Source organism: Gorilla gorilla, chromosome 19 (genome assembly GCF_029281585.2).
Source record: "Gorilla gorilla gorilla isolate KB3781 chromosome 19, NHGRI_mGorGor1-v2.1_pri, whole genome shotgun sequence".
In the NCBI taxonomy this organism is placed as follows: domain Eukaryota; kingdom Metazoa; phylum Chordata; class Mammalia; order Primates; family Hominidae; genus Gorilla; species Gorilla gorilla.
The window spans coordinates 46,046,889-46,066,414 of NC_073243.2; the positions used below are offsets into that span (position 1 = coordinate 46,046,889).

At 38.5% G+C, this 19,526-nt stretch overlaps 1 protein-coding gene across 4 annotated transcripts in view; it reads right to left on the reverse strand.

The window, feature by feature from the left end:
- Positions 1-17,935, reverse strand: part of RNF180 (ring finger protein 180) — a 216,147-nt gene extending 198,212 nt beyond the window's left edge. For 2 of the 4 annotated variants that reach the window (XM_019012934.3, XM_063700732.1), the window contains exon 1: positions 17,685-17,934. The gene's annotated coding sequence lies outside the window, so the exon portion shown is untranslated. Of the gene's footprint in view, positions 1-17,378; positions 17,627-17,684 lie in introns of those variants that run through there. The other 2 variants (XM_055366839.2, XM_063700731.1) reach the window with 2 other exon arrangements.
- Positions 17,936-19,526: the final 1,591 nt, after the last annotated feature.

The following is a 19,526-nucleotide window of genomic DNA, read 5'->3' on the forward strand; positions in this document are numbered from 1 at the left end:
CAAAAAATGTATACTTTCTGACTGGGCTCACGCCCGTAATCCCAGCACTTTCAGTGGCCAAGGCGGGCAGATCACTTGAGGCCAAGAATTCAAGAAAAGCCTGGCCAAGAAGGTGAAACCTTATCTCTACTAAAAATACAAAAATTAGCCAGGTGTGGTGGCACACGCCTGTAATCCCAGCTACTCAAGAGGTTGAGACATGAGAATTGCTTGAACCAGGGAGGTGGAGGTTGCAGTGAGACAAGATAGTGCCACAACACTCCAGCTTGGGCAATAGAGAGAGACTGTGTCAAAAAAAAAAAAAAAAAGCTATACTTTCTCCCTTTTTAATAGGCAATAGGCCAGAAAGTGGTATATCCTTCATATATTTGAAACTAAAATTTCCACATATAAAACATGAAATCAAAGCATTAATATTATTTTTTAAACTAGCTATAATTTTTTAGTGTAGTACTTATTAAGTGGCATTAGTTCCCTTAATCATCAAGACATTGCTATGAGGTAGGGACTGTTAACTCCATTTTATAGATGAGGAAACTGAGTCCTAGAAGTTAAGTGACTTCTCAAATTATTCCCATCACTTTGTGAGGAAGATGTTCTTATTTTCTAGTCTTGAGATTTCTAAGGATGAGAAGAGTGAGATACATTGAAGTTTTGACAGAGAATTCTAAGCTGATGGTCACATACTGAAATGGAGGATGCAACAAACATCATTGGTTGTCCTCCCCAACCTGCTGGCATCTTAGCTGGCTACAGTAGCAGAAGGTAAGGAATGGAAGCAGCAACTAGCTCCGAGATGGAATGTCAAGATCTACATTCAGTCTTGATCACCTTTTACGTGACATCGGAAGTACTCTCCTTTAGCCATTCTAAAAATAAAACAGGGTCCAACACATTGACAGGGTCTGCAAAAACTCTGCACACATTACTATCTTACCATATGAATACAGGTGGCCTTCTTTACTTTAAACTTTTTCTTTGCTTTTGTGTACTTTTCTCCCTTTCTTCAGGAGTATGGAATCTGCATCAAGACACACTCAATTTGCTATCACTTATTCTCGTATAAACTTACTACTATCTGGCAGTAAATGCCTCTGGAGACAGGTGTTCTATATAGTCCTTCAGCATGAATCTCCCTGAAATTCAGTAATACTCTTAGATCTTACGCTAAGATAAAGATTTAGCTTATAATACTAAAACAGCCAAGCTGTCCCAGTTATTTCTTCTGTCTTCTCATTCACTGAGGCCCTTGGAGACTCCTGAAGTATGCAATTTAGCTTGTTTTCTTTGAATGCTTCCAGACACTAATGTTTCCTACATTCTGAAGTTACTCATGACTGTTAGTAAATTCAACAACCCTAGTTTCACAATAAAATATTTAATGGTGATTAGTGAAGATCCTCTAATGCAATTGGATTGATTCATTTTGTGAAATTTCTTTAAAATAAATTTTTTGTGAATCACATTATTTAAGAAAGTAGCTGTAATCCCAGCACTTTGGGAGGCCAAGGCGGGCAGATCACGAGGTCAGGAGATCAAGACCATCCTGGCTAACACAGTGAAACTCCGTCTCTATTAAAAATACAAAAAAATTAGCCAGGCGTGGTGGTGGGCGCCTGTAGTCCCAGCTACTCGGGAGGCTGAGGCAGGAGAATGGTGTGAACCTGGAAGGCGGAGCTTGCAGTGAGCTAAGATGTGCCACTGCACTCCAGCCTGGAAGACAGAGCGAGACTCTGTCTCAAAAAAAAAAAAAAAAAGACAGTAGCAGTTGCACTTTTCCCTCATACAAAATCTTATAAGGAACCCCAAAATGTTAACCTGACCAAAGCAATTAAGGGGTTAAATATTTCACTATTTGCAGAATCCCTGAAACACAGATTGAGCACTACTGATATAAAACACGGTGTTCATAAACCACTATCAATCAAATTACTGAAATTAATGTTTTATTACAATTATTTTCAATAATAAATCTTCCCTTGTTCCATAGTATTTCAGAGGTTTCATTTCAGGCTGCTTTGTTTTTCTTCGTACACACAGCAAGATTACAGAGAGATCTGCCCAGACTTTGGTATCAAACAGACAAGCTGAGGGAAACTACCCATGATCACTTTTCTGCCCATCTGCTCCTATCTAGGCAAAGGTCGCTGACATACAAAGCACTCAGTCCTGTTCACCTATCCTTAACAGGCCTTTACCACCTGATTTTTAGCTCAATATTTTTCAGAGAGGGCATTTTTCAACACCCTTTATTGCCTACCTGTTTTTCTGGGAGAGGAAACCCATTTAAAAAACTGTAATTGCCATCGCTACCACACATAATCAACAGGGTTCTTTTTGTGTCAGATCTGCAAATGCTTTGTGGTACCCACATGTGATGGTTAATACTGAGTGTCAACTTGATTGGATTGTAGGATGCAAAGTATTGTTCCTGGGTGTGTCTGTGAGGGTGTTACCAAAGGAGATTAACATTTGAGTCAGTGGACCGGGAAAGACAGACAGACTCACCCTTAATTTGGGTGGCACCATCTAATCAGCTGCCAGCGAGGCTAGAGCAAAGCGGGCAGAAGAACGTGGAAGGAGCAGGCTTGCTGAGTCATCCAGCCTTCATTTTTCTTGCGTGCTGGATACTTCCTACCCTCGAACATCAGACTCCAAGTTCTTCAGCTTTTGGACTCTTGGACCTATACCAGTGGTTTGCCATGGGCTCTCAAGCCTTCAGCGACAGACTGAAGGCTGCATTGTTGGCTTCCCTACTTTTGAGGTTTTGGGATCCAGACTGGTTAGTTCTGCCCCTCTAGAGAACCCTAATACAACATGACAAATTCCCCTTCTGCCTAGTAGCTTCCTGGAATTTGCTGGGAACACAGGAAATGAAAGAAATTCAGCAGTTTCTGCCTCACAGAGTAGTATCTGAGAATCTGAGAGGCGAAAAGGGATGTCTTTCCATTTTGCCGTTGGTAGAAGTTCTATGAAGGAATTGACTACAGGGGAAGAATAATGTCTCTTAGCTTGTATTTATCAGGTTGTTTATATCTTGAGGCAAGGGTGGGGTATGCAGGTGCTAAAGTAGAGAAATTCCTCTCAACCTAAGACCATATGCTTCTTAATTAAGGTACTTCCTCCTGCTTTCTGTGTTTTTGAAGTTTTTAAGTTTTGGTTTTGTGGTAAATTTTGATTTTATTCTACATCTTCATAGGAACTTAATGAAAAATGAGAAAATGGTACACTGGAGGCTGCTAGCTGCCATTTCTGAACCAGTAGACTCCTTCACGTAATTTTTTAAAAATTCATAATTTTACACAAATTTTAATGAGCAACTGTATGGCATGTTTACTTCTTCATTTATTTATTTATACCCTGCCTTATCTACAAACAAATTTTGAAAGTAAGATATTATAGAAAGCTGCAAACCTTGAGCTCAAACTTGTGACTATAGGCTGGGTCATGTTTCAAAAAACAGAGTAGAATAAAGTGGCAAAGTGAAACACTGATAAAATTTTAACTTCAGTATAAGAAAAGACAAAAGACAAAATTAATGACAACCCACAGACTGGAAGAAGAAATCTGCAAATATAAGCAAACGGTTAATAGCTACAATTAATTCTACAAAACAAATTTTTAAAAGAAAATTATCCAGCAGAAAAATGAACAAGGAGTATGGAAGTGCAGTTCCTAGAGGAGGAAAGCCAAATGGCCAACAATTACATAAAACGTGTTCAACCTCACCAGAAATCAGGAAAATGAAAAATAAAACAAGGTTCCCGTTCACACCCATCACACCGGGAAAAATTAAAAAGTCTTACAATACCAACTATAAAAATGACCTGGAGCAACAAGAAGAATCTCAAAAACTGCTACGGGGAGGTATAACTAGGCACAATCATTTTGGAAAGCAATTTGATAAGGTCTGATAAAATAAAATATGTCTATCCATGGATGTGCAGTTCTACTTCTAGGTTTGTATATGAATAAGGAAACATATCATATGGGAATGTTCATTTTAGCAACACTTTGCAATAATATAAAAAAACTGGAAACAACCCAAATGTGCATCAATTGATTTGATAAATATTTGTTCATTCATATGATGGAATACTATATAGCAATGAAAAGTAATAAAGCTATATGTATCTAGAAAAAAATCAAAGTTATTTTAAGTAAAAAGGCTGCAGAAATATACACATTAAAGAATAACACAGCACAGTAAGATTTATAAAAAGTTTTAAAGCATGTAAAACAAAGCAATATTTTGTTTATTGATACATGCATGTGTAGCAAAAGCATACGAACATGCATAGGAATGACAGACACCAAGTTTAGAATAGTAACCTCTAGAAAGAAACCAAAGGGGGCTTAAATTTTATCTGCATTTTTATTTTTAAAACAAAAAAGGAAAAATAGTAAAATGTTAATATTTTCTAATACTAAGTGGTGAGAACACATAGATGTTCAGTATATTATTCTCTATATTGTAAATTTGAAATATTTTATTTAAAAAATTAAATTTTTTATTAGGAATCTGCAAACCACATATTTTCTATCCCATAAGTATTTGTGAATATGAAAAATATGAAACATTTATTTTGCTTTGAAGAGCACACAAAGTAGCATTCAATTTCCATTTAAGCCTTAGTTACTAAAAAGTATGATATATATTGGGGAGTGGGGAGGAACAGCAACAACACCTGGGTCAAAATGATAACCTGTGCAAGTAGTTCTCATTTATTGTGCATCTGAAATATCTGAAAGGTTTTTTTTTAAAAGAATAGATGCTCAGGCCTCATCTTAAACCTGCTTGAATCAAAATGTCTGCATTGAGGACCATATACACAATAAGACTGAAAACCACTTGTCTATGAAAATGACACAAAAAGAAAAATGAGCAACCCTGATTGATTTAGAAAAAATATGTAGTTGGAATGGTGAAGGTACAGTTTTCCTAATGGCTATGTGGACAGTTCCATGTATTCTACCTATGCACTGTACAAGCAATAGAAAAATATAAAAAAAAATTAAGAAGACGCATTTAACAATACTACACAAGTTAATACCACAAGAAAAGAGGACAGTAGCTGCGTTTCATATGCAATGCATCAATCATACAATGCTCTTGGATGTTAGTAACTGAATTAGACTAGAAAAACATAGGTGCCTTTCAAGAAATAAAAACAGCACAAAAAGGCATAAAACATTAACTGTAACTGAAACACTCTCTTGATATGATTACAGTGCTGGATATTCTTTGCTCCACATTCCAGAGTCTACTCTTTACCTTCTTAACTTTGCTCTAATTCCTAGGAGGCTGACTTTTGGACTGCTACAACAAGGCTCTCTTGCCTTTTGGCTTCCAATATTGTCTGCCAGTGGAAAGCATCAGGTGGAGATCAAAGGACGGGAAAAGCGTGAGGCTGGGGTATATATTCCCTCTGGTGCTCCCCTGTCAGATCACAGAAAGGCCAGAGTTCTTGTCAGGCAGCCTTTTCTTTTCTTTTTTTTTTTTTTTGAGACGGAGTCTAGCTCTGTCACCAGGCTGGAGTGCAGTGGCGCCATCTCAGCTCACTGCAACCTCTGACTCCCTGGTTCAAGCAATTCTCCTGCCTCAGCCTCCTGAGTAGCTGGGATTACAGGCACACACCACCATGCCCAGCTAATTTTTGTATTTTTAGTAGAGACGGGGTTTCACTATGTCAGTCAGGATGGTCTCAATCTCCTGACCTCATTAGCCACCCACCTTGGCCTCCCAAAGTGCTGGGATTACAGGCGTGAGCCACCACGCCCAGCCCCAGGCAGCCTTTTCTACATAGTTTCCATGTGGGTTTCAGTAATGGTCCTTCTCTTGCCTCTTCAAGCCTAGGGATGATAATGACTCTCACTATTGCCAGTCTTGGGGTGCTTCACCATCCATTGTTGGTTTATTTTAACCTAGAGACACCTATTTAAATTAAACTCATCTCAGTTACCTCATTTGAGTATGTCGTCTATTTTCTACCAGAACGCTGACTAACATTACTAAGTTATGCTTTATACCAGAGTATCAGAGTAATAAATTTCTTCTGTAGATCTAACCTTATAAGCTGACATATACTGCTATTAACCACTGTTCTAGGTATTATGTATGACTCAGGAAAGAAATATATATATATATATATATATATATATGGCATAATTTATGCCTTTGAAAAAAATCTAGATAGAGAACAAGTTCACGGCCAAAGTAAGCAAAATAACTGAGAACACAGAAAATAACTAGCAATTAAGTAGTATCAGATAAACTAAGGGCAAGAAACAAGAATTAGGGAGTCAGGGAAAGCTTTGTGAAGAGAGTAGTCTTCCAGTTGGGTCTTAAAATATAGAGGGGATTTAAATAGCATCAGCCAAGTAGAATGAAGAGATATGGACATCTAAAACAAGGAAAATAAATAAGCCAAAACACTAAGTCGGGAGAGTGTAGGGTTGTTTGGCTAGCAGTAAGTATAATGTTTGACTTGAGCAGAGAAAGCTTTATTTTTGACTCTACAGCCTTAGTAGTTCTAAGTCAGACACGTGTAGCTATACAAATATCTATTATACACTTCACGTATCATCAGAAAACAGTCTGAGAAATAACAAATTCCACCTTAAAACCAGAGATCTGAGCAAAATTTGGCCAGAAAGATAGAAGTTCTCCTTATGCAGTTAATTTCTAACTCTATTAAACAAACTTTGAGTAGACAGCCCCAAATTTACCTATAATACCATTGGCCCACAAGTCTATTCTCTTCATTCCTTGCTGCCCAAAATATGTGTCCATACTTCAATTTTGGCCTCTAGTATACATTTTTTCAACAGGTTTCTGAATAGGCTAGGCAATTCTCATTCAGAACAAGCCTCACTGTTTATTTCAGCAATTTTACCAAGGATGTTTTAAAGCTGCTTTTAAACAGCTGTGGTTGTTTCTAAGGTTTTCCAGATATCAAACCATCAGTGAACTAATCAGGTAAAGAGATTATAAAACATAAGGACAATTCAGTTACTAACAGAATGTTCTCCAGTATTTCTGCTTGCTATGGAAAAATTTATCAAGATTAAAAAACCCAGGAGTTTCAGTTTCCTCAGCCAGCTTTTTTATGAAACTCAGCCGTCATTTCTCAAAAATTTTCTAAAAATCTAAGAAAGCAAGAAAATACCTTGTTAATAGTGATGTCACCAAGATGGCTGACTAGAAGTACCTGGCATTCCCCACAAAAAGGGACTTTTTCGAGAAGAGACTAAAAAGAACAATACAAAAGATAAGCACAACAGAGCTGGTTTTCTGGAAAGATAAACAAAATTAACAGAACCTTAAGAAAAAGAAGATAGGAGACTCAAATTAGAAATGAAAAAGGGGATATTACAAATGATACTACAGAAATACAAAGTATATTATGAAAACTATATGCCAATAAATTGGAAAACTGAAAACAAACTGACAAATTCCTAGATATATACGACCTACTAAGATTGAACTATGAAGAAATAGAAAACCTTTACATTAAGACCAATAATAAATGAGGAGACTGACTCAGTAATAAAAAGTCTCACATCAAAGTAAAGGCCCAGGATTTGTTGGCTTCACTGCTGAATTCTATCAAACATTTCAAGACTAATACCAGTTCTTCTCAAAATCTTCCAGGATTTATAAAATCCTAAAGACTCCACCAAAAAACTGTTACAACTAATTACCAAATTCAGTAAAGTTGTAAGAGACAAAATCAACATATAAATTCAGTAGCATTTCTATGTGCCAATAGAGAATTATCTGAAAAAGAAACCAAGAATGCAATCTCATTTGCAATAACTACAAAAAATTAGATGCCTGGAAATAAATTTAACCAAGCATGTGAAAGATCTCTATTGTAAAAATTATAAAATATCGATAAAAGAAATTGAAGAGGATGCAAATATATAGAAAGATATTCTGTGTTCATGGATTAGATTGTTAAAATGTCCATAGTACGCAAGGCAATCTACAGATTTAATGCAATCCCTATAAAAATACCAATGACATTTTTCAAAGCAATGAAAAAAAATCCTAAAATTCATACAGAACCACGAAAGACCCCAAACAGCCAAAGTAATCTTGAGCAAAAAGAATAAAGCTGGAGATCATATTATCTGGCTTCAAAATATACTACAAAACTATAGTAATCAAAATGGTATGGTACTGCTATAAAAATAGAAAAGCCAATGGAAGAGAATCGAGAACATAGAAATAAATCCACACACTTACAATCAACTGATTTTTGATAAAGGTATAATAAGCACATGTTAGGAAAAGGACCGTCTCTTAAATAAATGATACTAGAAAAACTGAATATCCACATGTAGAAGAACGAACTAAACCCCTGTCTTCTACCATATGAAAAAAAATCACCTCAAAATAGAAACGGATTGGTGAGGCACAGTGGCTCATGCCTGTAATCCCAGCTCTTTGCGAGTCTGAGGCGGGCATATCACCCAAAGTTGGGAGTTCAAGACCAGCCTGACCAACATGGAGAAACCCCATCTTTACTAAAAATACAAAATTAGCCGGGTGTGGTGGCACATGCCTGTAATCCCAGCTATTTGGAAGGCTGAGGCAGGAGAATCATTTGAACCCGGGAGGTGGAAGTTGCAGTGAGCCGAGATCATGCCACTGCACTCCAGCCTGGGCAACAACAGTGAAACTCCATCTTAAAAAAAAGAACTGGATTAAAGACTTAAATGTAAAACCTGAACCTATCAAACTACCAGAAGAAAACATGAGGGAAATGCTTTATGACCTTGGTCTGAGCAATGATTTTTTGGATAAGACGTCAAAAACACAGGCAACAGAAACAAAAATAGACAAGCAGGATTATATTTATATTTAACTAAAAAGTTTCTGCACACCAAAGGACACAATCAATAAACAGAACCTATAGAATGGGAAAAATATTCACAAACTATGCATCTGAGTAATATCCAGAAGATATAAGGAACTTAACTCAATAGTAAAATAATAATAATCTGATCAAAAATGGGCAAAAGACCTGAATAGATGTCAAAAGAAGACATATAAATGGCCAACGGGTATATGATAAAATGCTCAACGATCACTAACTGTTTGGTAGATATAAATGTAAATTAAAATCACAATGAGATATAATCTCACCCCAATTAGAATGGCTGTTATCAAAAAGACAAAAAAATAACAAATGCTGGAATGTATATGAAGAACGAGGAATTCTTACATACTGTTGGTGGGAATGTAAATTTGTCCAGCCATTATTGAAGACAGTATGGAGGTTCCTCAAAAAATTAATAGTGAACTTCAACATGATCCAGCTATCCCACTACTGGGTATATACCCAAAGGAAATGAAATCAGTATGCTGAAGAGACATCAGCACTCCCATGTTTATTATAGTACTATTCACAATACCCAAGATATGGAATCAATCTAAGTGTCCATCAAAGAATGAATGGATAAAGAAAATGTGGTATATATACACAATGGAACACTATTCAGCCAAAAAAAAGGGATGAAGTCCTGTCATTTGTGGCAACATGGATGAGTCTGGAGGACATTATATTAAGTGAAATCAAGCACAGAAAGACAAAATCTGCAAAATCTCACTCATGTGCAACCTAAAACAGTTATGTCAGGCCAGGTGTGGTGGCTCACACCTGTAATCCCAGCAATTCGGGAGGCCAAGGCAGGTGGATCACAAGGTCAGGTGTTTGAGAACAGCCTGACCAACATGGTGAAACCCTGTCTCTACTAAAAATACAAACATTAGCTGGGCGTGGTGGTGCATGCCTATAATCCCAGCTACTCAGGAGGCTGAGGCAGGAGAATCACTTGAACCCGGGAGGCAGAGGTTGCAGTGAGCCGAGATCATGCCATTGCACTCAAGCCTGGGTGACAGAATGAGACTCCATCTCAAAAAAAAAAAAAAAAGTTGATGTCATAGAAGTAGGGAGGAGACCAGCAGTCACCAGAATCTGGGAAGTAGAAAAGGGGAGAGAGGGAAAAGGGAAAGGGGAAAGGGAAAGGAGGAGGGAGAGAGATTGGTCAATAGGTACGAACTTGCAGTTACGTACAAGGAATAAGTTTTGGTGATCTACTGCATAGCAAGATGACTATAGTTAACGACACTATATTGTATATATTTCAAAATACCAAGAAGAGAGAATTTTGAATGTTCTCAGCATAAATGAAAAATCTTTGAGGTAATAAATACCTTGATTTAATCATCATACAACATATACATGTATCAGAACATCACACTGTACCCCCAAATATGTACATGTCAAAAATGTGTCAATTATAAATAAAAGTACAGTGAAATTAAACGGCTATTTACAAAAATATGACAACAAAAATTGTATATACATTCAAGAAATATGTAAAATTATTCTCATTTAAATGTTATTGGGTGGTTTCTACTCTGGCTGGGAATTCAAGTAATTAAAATTTGTCTCTGTAAAAGAAAATAAAAACCTTAATTAAATGGTTAATATATACTGTATCAAGGATATTTGGTTTTGGTTAATATGATTCTATTTTTTGTACAGTTTGCTGTATACTAGGGACAAAAACCTAACAGGCAAGGATGGCAATTTGTCTGGATCTAAGAGTCATTACCAGGATAATTATTTAACATTTCCCAGTGGTTCCAAACCCAAATACTCTTTTATCCCAGGTCCCCTGAATTCTAAACAGTTGACAGTGGTAGAACTATGTTCAGCCTTTTTTTAGCATTCCCACTGACCATGACAGTCAATATCTATTTGCTTTCACCTGGAATAATCAACAGTGTACCTGGACAGTCATGCCTCAGGGGTTCACTGAAGCCCCCTCCTACTTCTCTCAAGTGCTCCATCAAGACTTGAGCACACCCTCCAGTATCGAGGGTCAACTCTCCTGCAATACACGGAGGACCTCTTTGTTCGTGCACTGAGGAGGCATCCTAAGAGTATTTCATCTACATATTAACAGTTAACAGAGAAAGGACATAAGGTCTCCATAGAAAAATTACATTTATCATCAGATACTATTTACTATTTAAGACATGATCTAAGTGCTGCAAGTATCCAAGTCTCCTAATAAACTTAGGCTCATCCATGATTTTCCCAGGCCCAGAACTAAGAGACAACTTAATATGTTAGTAGAGTTAGTTGCATATTGCCATCTACAGGTTCCTAAATCTTTACTCTTAGCATCCCAACTTATTGAACTCACTAAAAATTCAGTTCCTAAACCCATTCCTTGTGGGGGGTGGGGGGAGACATGAGGCAGCCTTTGTAGAATGAAAAAGGGTAGTACAACAACCCCCAGCCCCCTGCTTTAGAATTGTCCAATGATTCAAAACCTGTAATCCTTTTTGTACATTAAAGCAGGCACTGGGGAATACTCACACACATACCTGTGCCTGCATTTTATCTAAAAATCAGTCTGTCAGCATTTACACTAACAGTCACTATGCATTTGAAGTGGTTTGTGATTTTGAAACACTTTGGAAGCAGAGAGGTTTCCTCACTTTTTCAGGCATACCAATAAAAAGTGGCCCACAAGTTGATAAGCTCCTTGCTGGATACTGATGCCCAAAGACATTACTGTTATAAAAGAAGAGGCTCAAACAAAGAGAACTGAGGCTGAATATCAGGTAAGTACTCCAACTGATTTTCGTGCCGAAAATGTTACCCAACTCTGTGAGGTCTTTTACCTAAATCCAACAGCTGGAAACAGTAAGACATGCTCCCTGCTACTTAACTTTGCTTCCTTATACCCAGATGCTGTTAGTTATTGGTGGGGGGGCGAGGTGGAGAAGGCCTCTAAAAATTAAAACAAATTTTAGGAATGAGAAGGATGTTCTTATAATTTCCTTTCCAAGTTCTGGGAAGGCCAAGACAGCCACTTGGTACTCCAAAGGTCACTTAAGGGATATTTGTTATGCTTCTTACATTCCCTTATCCATAATGGTACTGACAAGATAGATCAAATGATCAAAAAGTTGTGGTGGGAAAATTGTTATAAAGTTATAAAAGCTATTTAAAATCAATATTTAAGCTGGCAAACTCATAATCCAAGAAAGTCTCTTTATGTTCCCCTGGAATGACCACCCCTTACTCCAACCATTAGGCCCATTTGAACATGTACAATGAGACTTCATCCACTCCCACCAAGCATGTACTTGCAATAGTCTGTATGTGCCTGTTATAGTCTATATGTTCTCTGGATGAGCTCAGGCCTTCCCATGTCAAAAGGCTGACAATGCCCTTACCGTCAAACAAAACTGCCAAAAGTAGTACTTCACACCTGGGGTATATACTGAATGCCATTTCAAGTAACTGAGCCACTCATTTTACTGGACAGTTAATTCATGCTCTACTTAAATTTTTACAAACAGTCTAGCATTATCATTGTCGTTATCCCCCTCAGTCCTCTGGTAAGGTCGATAAAACGAATGGGATACTTAACCTCAGAATTTCCAACTTTTCTGAAACCACTAGCCTTCTTTGGCCTAAAATTCTGTCTCTGGCTCTTACGACTCTTCAGAGCCACAGTGCTGGAAAACACAAGTTAACTTCTTATGAAATTACTGCTTGTTACTCTATATCGTTGACTATTACTCCAAATGTAGATCCCTAATAGACCTATGTTGAAATGACCCAATACTGTACATTCTTAATGCACTATGCCAAAAGTTATCACCAACAGGTAAAGGAAGACTTTCAAGACACAGATCCAAAAAGGCTTGTTGGAACCTAGTGACTGCGTTTTCTCGAAATGTCTTCAAAGAAAGACTGCTCTTGAATCCCACTGGAAAGGACCATACCAAGTGCTCCTGACTACAGGCATAGCAGCTAAACTCAAAGGTGTTGACCCCTGGATTCACATCTCCCTCATAAAAGACCACCTCCTGATGCCACCTGCTTCTCTTCTTAAGCCACAGACCTTAAAAAATCAGGTTAACCAGGATAAGAAGTTGATGACTTCACACTGTGGATGGCTTTTCCCAAGACATCAGAAAAAGATCCTCCATCATAATAAGACTCTTATCCCTCTTAATTTTTCCTTTCTTATGCCTTTTCCACTAGGCAGGATAATACTGTCATAACCAGTTGCTTCTGTAGGTAACTTCACAGAGTGTTGGATCTGTCCTGCCAAACCCAAATCTTTACATAACTTAAAAGATCTTTTAATCTACTCAGTGGCTAACTTAAAAACACCCCGAACACAACTGCTTGTTCAAATTGTACTACTGGTCCCTCTTATAGAGTCAGATTTCTAGACCCACTTGTTCTCTCTCCCTGTTTTAATTTAATCCAGTCATGGGATACAAGAACCAAGTCCAAATGAGTGTATCATAAGACAGGATTGTACCAAAAGCCTGAATAGAGTTTATTTCAAACTGACTTATGTGCAAACATACTAGTTTTTTAACCTTGGCTAGAAACTGCTAAATCCACCATTCCAAGCAATATATCCACAAACAACAGAACTGGGAAGCAGTCCTTATGTGCACCCACAGGATGTATCATTATTTGTGGATAATTCTGTGGCCAACCTTATACACAGGCAACCTCATGCCTTGACAGGTGGAGGATGAAGGGTCAATGTGGGCTAAAAATCTAAATGGTAAGTTGTCACTCCAAAATCCAGAAGTGGAATACTGGCTCACTCCTCCTTACCTATGTCATAGATTAAAGAGAACACTGCCAAGAGGCATTAACCCTTTTGGATCGGCTTTGTTAGGTCCCTTTTCCTACGGCTTGGAATAATACAAATGAAGTAATGATTAGAATTTATCCCGCGCAATAGCCTCTATAGAAGATTCTACTGCAATGCTATAGCTGCACAAGACTTCTTTGAATTCTCTTGTTAAAGTTATACTAGATATTAACAGAATTGCTCTAGATTTCTACTGGTCAAAGAGTAAGGAGTCTTTGCAGTTGGTAACACTTATTGTTACACATGGATAAATTCCGGTATTATAGAGACTCAGTTGCAAAAAAAATTAAACAGGCTACTTGGTTAAAATAAGTGGATTCTTTGTCTGTCTCGTTCTTTGATCTGTTCAATTTCAGTGGGTTTGGTTCATGGGAACTTTGATTAAGAAGCACATTCTGATAGTCATAATGGTAGTCTCCCTAGTGTGCTGCATTCTCTCAAAAGTTTTAAATGACTGCATGCAGCAATCTGCTGAATGTCAATCATCTCTCTCCAGCTGATATGATAAAAACTCAAAGAAACCTATGATAATGAGGACACCTAACCTATTAATGACATGTTGAGACTGAAAACCCAGAATGATAGTAACTGAGAGTAGCGTTAATGCCCTAAGTTTTGGTCACACTCTCACTTAGGTGAAAGCTTACTGAAAGGACAGAATTGTTAAACAATATTTACAACAGAACGTTGTTTTAGACGGAGCTCCTCCACTAGGCCCGAAGAGATCAAACCAAAAGGGAGTCACTCATGCTCAGTGCCACATAATCAATCTGAAACTGTAAGGAACTAGTTCAAAGACCAAACTAGTTTTTCCTGAAAACAGGAGATTTGCTGCAAAAGGAAAGGGCTTAGTAAACCTAAGCTGGCATAAGTAGCCCCTTCTGCTTTAACACTTAAAAGTAACCTTAAGTAATCTGATGTTAACCAACAGACTTTTAAAAATACTCTGTTTCCTTGTTCCCACCTTACAAAAACCAACTATTCTGCCATGCCTAGGGCATGGCATTCTATTTTATGGAATGAGATGCTACCCAATCTCAGAATTGCTAATAAAAGCCAATTTGATATTTAAACTAAATTTGTCGAAATTTTTTCTTTTGACATCGGTGTGGTCAGGAAAGTCTGTTGCACACACAATTTGTTAATAACTTTTTGTTTGGAAATAGCAATTTTATATTTTGAGGCTATATTGCCTCGGCTGTATTACACTCAAAACATACAATATGGAGCCACATTTTATTATTCAAAATTGTTACAAAGATTTAAATTTAAATTTATGTGGCATTCAAACTTCTCTATGAAATACACTCCCAATCTAACACTGTTCCAGTATGATGTGATCTACTTAATGTACTCTATTTAATATGTAAGTAAAATATCTAATTTCTAAGAAATCAATGTGATGAAAAGAAATAATTGATAGGTTACAACAGAGATTACATGCAAATGTGCACATACGCACAGAACTTCAGCCTACAAGTAAGCACTGTCCCCTTTGTAGTAGACTTCTGGGAAGGTTGCAAATTTATTCTAACAATGTCTGTCATTATTTTAAACTATTTTTAAACTGCCCTTTTAAAACTGCCTTCGTAGCCATCAGGACAATCCTTTAAATATCCTTAATAGTGGTAAAATCTTTAAGGTAGAACTGAGTTTTACAACCATGTAGAAATCATTCTGCCAAATTTAGCAAAGAAAATAGGTACTCAAGCTGAATTAGCTTTTTGATTAAAAATAGAAACAAAAACAAGTGTTTATGAACGTTATCATGAAATGTTTTTATTTTGCTTGTAAATTGACTAGAAATTTCAAAAAATACAAAATAATTATGAATGGCAGCAGCACTAGTGGAAAAAGTTTTTAGCCTCCTGAGGTGACTACTTGGAATGACCACTCTCTAAAAATATAAACGACAGCACGTTTAAGGAGGGAAAATGTTTCAAGACTCTGCAATCACATTTCAAAGTACAAAGCTGCTTTCTTCCGTGGAGTTCAAACTACTTTCGAGATATTACTTCATTAATTCCCCAAATATCCCTATGAAGGAAAGGACAGATCACCATTCTTTTTTCAGATGGCCAAATGGAGGTGGTATAAGGGGGAGAGAACCGTGTTTATTCCATGAAAGCAACAATTAAGTCTAAGCACACTGTCCCCTTGTACTATGTAGTTAGCAAAATTTAAGCGAAATTTTTAATCTTTATGCTCCTTAATGAAAAGACATTGTAAGAGAAAAAAGCATTATCATTCAGGTAGCTATGTCACAAAATATTATAGAAATATATTAAAATGATTAATTTATTGCATTCTTGCCTGGAAGAATTCCTGCTTCATGTATGAGGTGCTTATTAAAGAGGCTGGTGTCGGTCCTCAGACACACTCAAAAAAGTGCTAATTAAGTCTATTTTATCAAGAAAGAAATCTTGATTTTTTCAATACTATTTTTTTAATTTTCGAAGAAAAAATCACTTTGAAAAACCAAACACACAAAAAATGAAAGAGAGGAAGAAAAATGGGGTAATAAAATACCATTGACAAAACTAAGAGCAAACCCTAGGGAAACTGGTAAATTGTTGACGGTTCCAGAGAGATAAAGTACAACATAACACGCACACAATTATGAGATAATTTTTCATTACAATAATTAAAATGACTATTCTCATAAATTTTTTATTCTTTATGAGAAAAAACTTGCTCAAATATTCCGGGAAACCTAACAGCTCGCCTCCTCGATTCTACTTATTAAATAAATATTTAGAGTTTCTGCCATTGTCACCAAAGTATCTTTGGGCTGCCAGTGGCACTACATTTATACAAGAGACGAAAGTCTGACAGATAAAAGACAACGGAATTTTACTTCTTTCTACGACTCAAATGATACCACTCATTTGAAACTGAAGTGTTTATGATCTTTCAAGTATCACTTTTAGGGGTACTATAACGGGAATCTGAAGGGAATTGACTCTATTTTTTAAGAAAGATTTTAACAATTAATGAGTAAATAAAAATACAATGAGCATCAGACCGTCCATCTTTGAGAGCTAAATTTTGTTTGAGGCTAAGAGACCAACTGGACCAAGGAAACCTCTAGTCAGACAAGTTCTAATCACAGATTCCACAAGGATTGACTGCTTAGTTTTGATATAATCACTTTGCCTCTTGGGTGCCTCAGCTGTCTGGTCTATAAAATGGGATAATAGTAACCCGACCGCATAATGCTCCTTTGAAGTTAACTAATGAATGCTCTCACAGGTACACTTACAACTGTTAGATGCTACGAAAATAATGAGCACTATCTCGAAAAAAAAACAAGGTGGAATATATGTGTTAGTGTTCATAACAGCACTAGTAATTTCCCACCAAAGGACCATCTCCCCACCTCCGCCCGATGGATTTCAGAGCTTATGACCTCTACCTAGCAGAAAGTCGTACACTCCGGACCCAAGGCTGCAACAAAAGCGACTGCGACGCCGATACTGAAATGGGCTAGACAAAGGAAAGTGGAACCGTGCAGAGGGAATCGGCCGTGGAAGGGGCTGTGTGGTCCCCACAAGCTCCGAAATTAAACAAGACGCAGTTCCCCACCTCAGACCTGGAGTGTTCAGTACTGGACCCCTGGCACCCACCCCACCTTCCCCGGCCTCCTCCGCCACACCTACAGCGCCTCGCCTCCAGGACTCAGCTTTTTCGACCCTGTGTAATTCCAACCTCCAGGCGGGCGCGCCCCGAGGCCGCTCCGAGAGCCTCAGGTGCGAAAGTTAAGCCGCCGCCGCGTCACCTGAGGCCCGGGCGAGAGGCGGCCAGGCCAGCGGCAACCCTAGCCCAGCCCCTTGGCACGTCCCCGCCTGGGCCAACGTGGGGGCCCGGGCCACCGCGGCTGGGCAGGGCCCGGCCCAGGCCGGGTCCCTCTGAGAGGCGCCGCCGCCGCGCCCCGCCCCGCCCGACTCCGACCCGCCGGCCTTTACCTGTATCCACGTCCCGGAGCCTCCGGCTTCGCGCCCCGTCCCGGCGCTCCCGGCCGCCAGCAGCCAGGCTCTGAGGACTCGCTGCGGCTCCGGCGGCGGCGATGCCAGTTCGGCGAGACGGGAAGCGACAGGAGCCAAACCCCGCGGAAAGCGCTCGAGCTGTGCCTGCAGCCCCGACCCCGCGGCCTCGGACGTGGCGCCCCGGCGCTCGCCCGCCGCAGCCAGCGGCCCTGCTCACCCCCAGTCTGCGGGTTCCCACCCGAGCCGCGCGTGGGCGGCGCCGGGCTTTGACCCCGCGCAGGCAGACAAGCGCCGCAGGCCAGACGGAACCGTGGGAAAGTTTTTCTCCCTTGTCATCCCCTTACCAGAGCCACAGAAATTATCCCTGTGGTCTCCCTTGTCCTCACTCGGCCTTTTCTGGAGTTAAGAGATCCAAGCCAACTACTGGGTCTGTTCCCTGCTAAAATCTTAGGCCGGCGTCCCATCCACCCATCCCCATGCCTAGGACTTTTAAGCTGGCAACGCTACCTGGGTTTAGTTTTCCCTTCGTATATCACTATCTTCGTTGCTTACCTTCTTGTGCCTAAAGTTCCACCGATGTGCAAGGAGATTAACCACTAAAGTGCACCTGACGCTACTCTTGACAAATTGCAGTTGGGAGGTGAGTTGATGACTGACGGTAAATCAAAAGTGCTTATTTAGGGAGTGAGGGGGCCGCTTGCAGTAAATGTTGACTTGCAGGTGCCTCATAGATGATCAAACGACTATAAATAAGATTTGGAATATAAAAAGCAAGTTTTATTAGTTGGCTTGAGGAGAGGGAAGGAAGCTAGGAGGGAACCTCAAAAAAAATATACAGCTTTGTTTCTCTGCTAGATACAGAAATTTTTATTTGCCTGAAGTGTCTTATTTGGAAACTTGTCCTAAGATTAGGGCTGTATGCAGTGACTTCCCATCTGGAAATACAAGGAAATAAAGAACAAAATGAAAGACATCACGAGAAAACTACAGACCAATATACCTTATGCATAGTAACATAAAAATCCTCAACAAAATACTAGCAAGCCAAACCCAGCAACATTAAAAAAAATTATACAACATGACCAAGTAGGATTTATCTCAGGAATGCAAGTTTGGTGTGACATACAAAATTAATGTAACACACTACTTTAATAGACTAAATGTAAAAACCACATGATCATCTCAAAAGATGAAGGAAAAGCAATTGACAAAATCTAACACCCTTTCTTGATATAAACACTTCAACTAAGAATAAAAGGAAACTTCTTCAACCTAATAAAGAGCCTCTATGAAAAATCCATAATTAACATCATACTTAATCTTGAAAGAAGGAACATTTTCACCTAAAATCAGGAATAAGACAAGGATGTCAATTGCTGCTACTTCTATTCAACATTATAGTGGAGGCACTAGCCAGGGCAGTTAGGCAAGGAAAGGTAGAACATCTAACAGCTAGTAGAACAAAGAGAAGAAAGATAATTACCAAAGAAAACGAGGACAACAGTTCTCAGAGCTAAAGGACAGAAGCACATGAGCTCTCAGTTTAATGGATAAAAATTATCTATAACAAAGTTGTGAAATTTCAAACCACATGAGTCAGAGAGATCTTAACTTTCATGGAGGAAAAAATAGGACGTGATTTAGGAAGATTTAGAAATCAGAATGGCATTGGATTCTCAACAGAAACATAAATAAAAGATAAATTCTGAGAAAAAAATGATTTCCAATTTTGAAATTGATGAAGTATGAGGTTTAAAAAGACATTTTCAAATATACAAAGGTTTAAATAGTATTTTCATGCATTCTTTCTCAGGAAGCAAT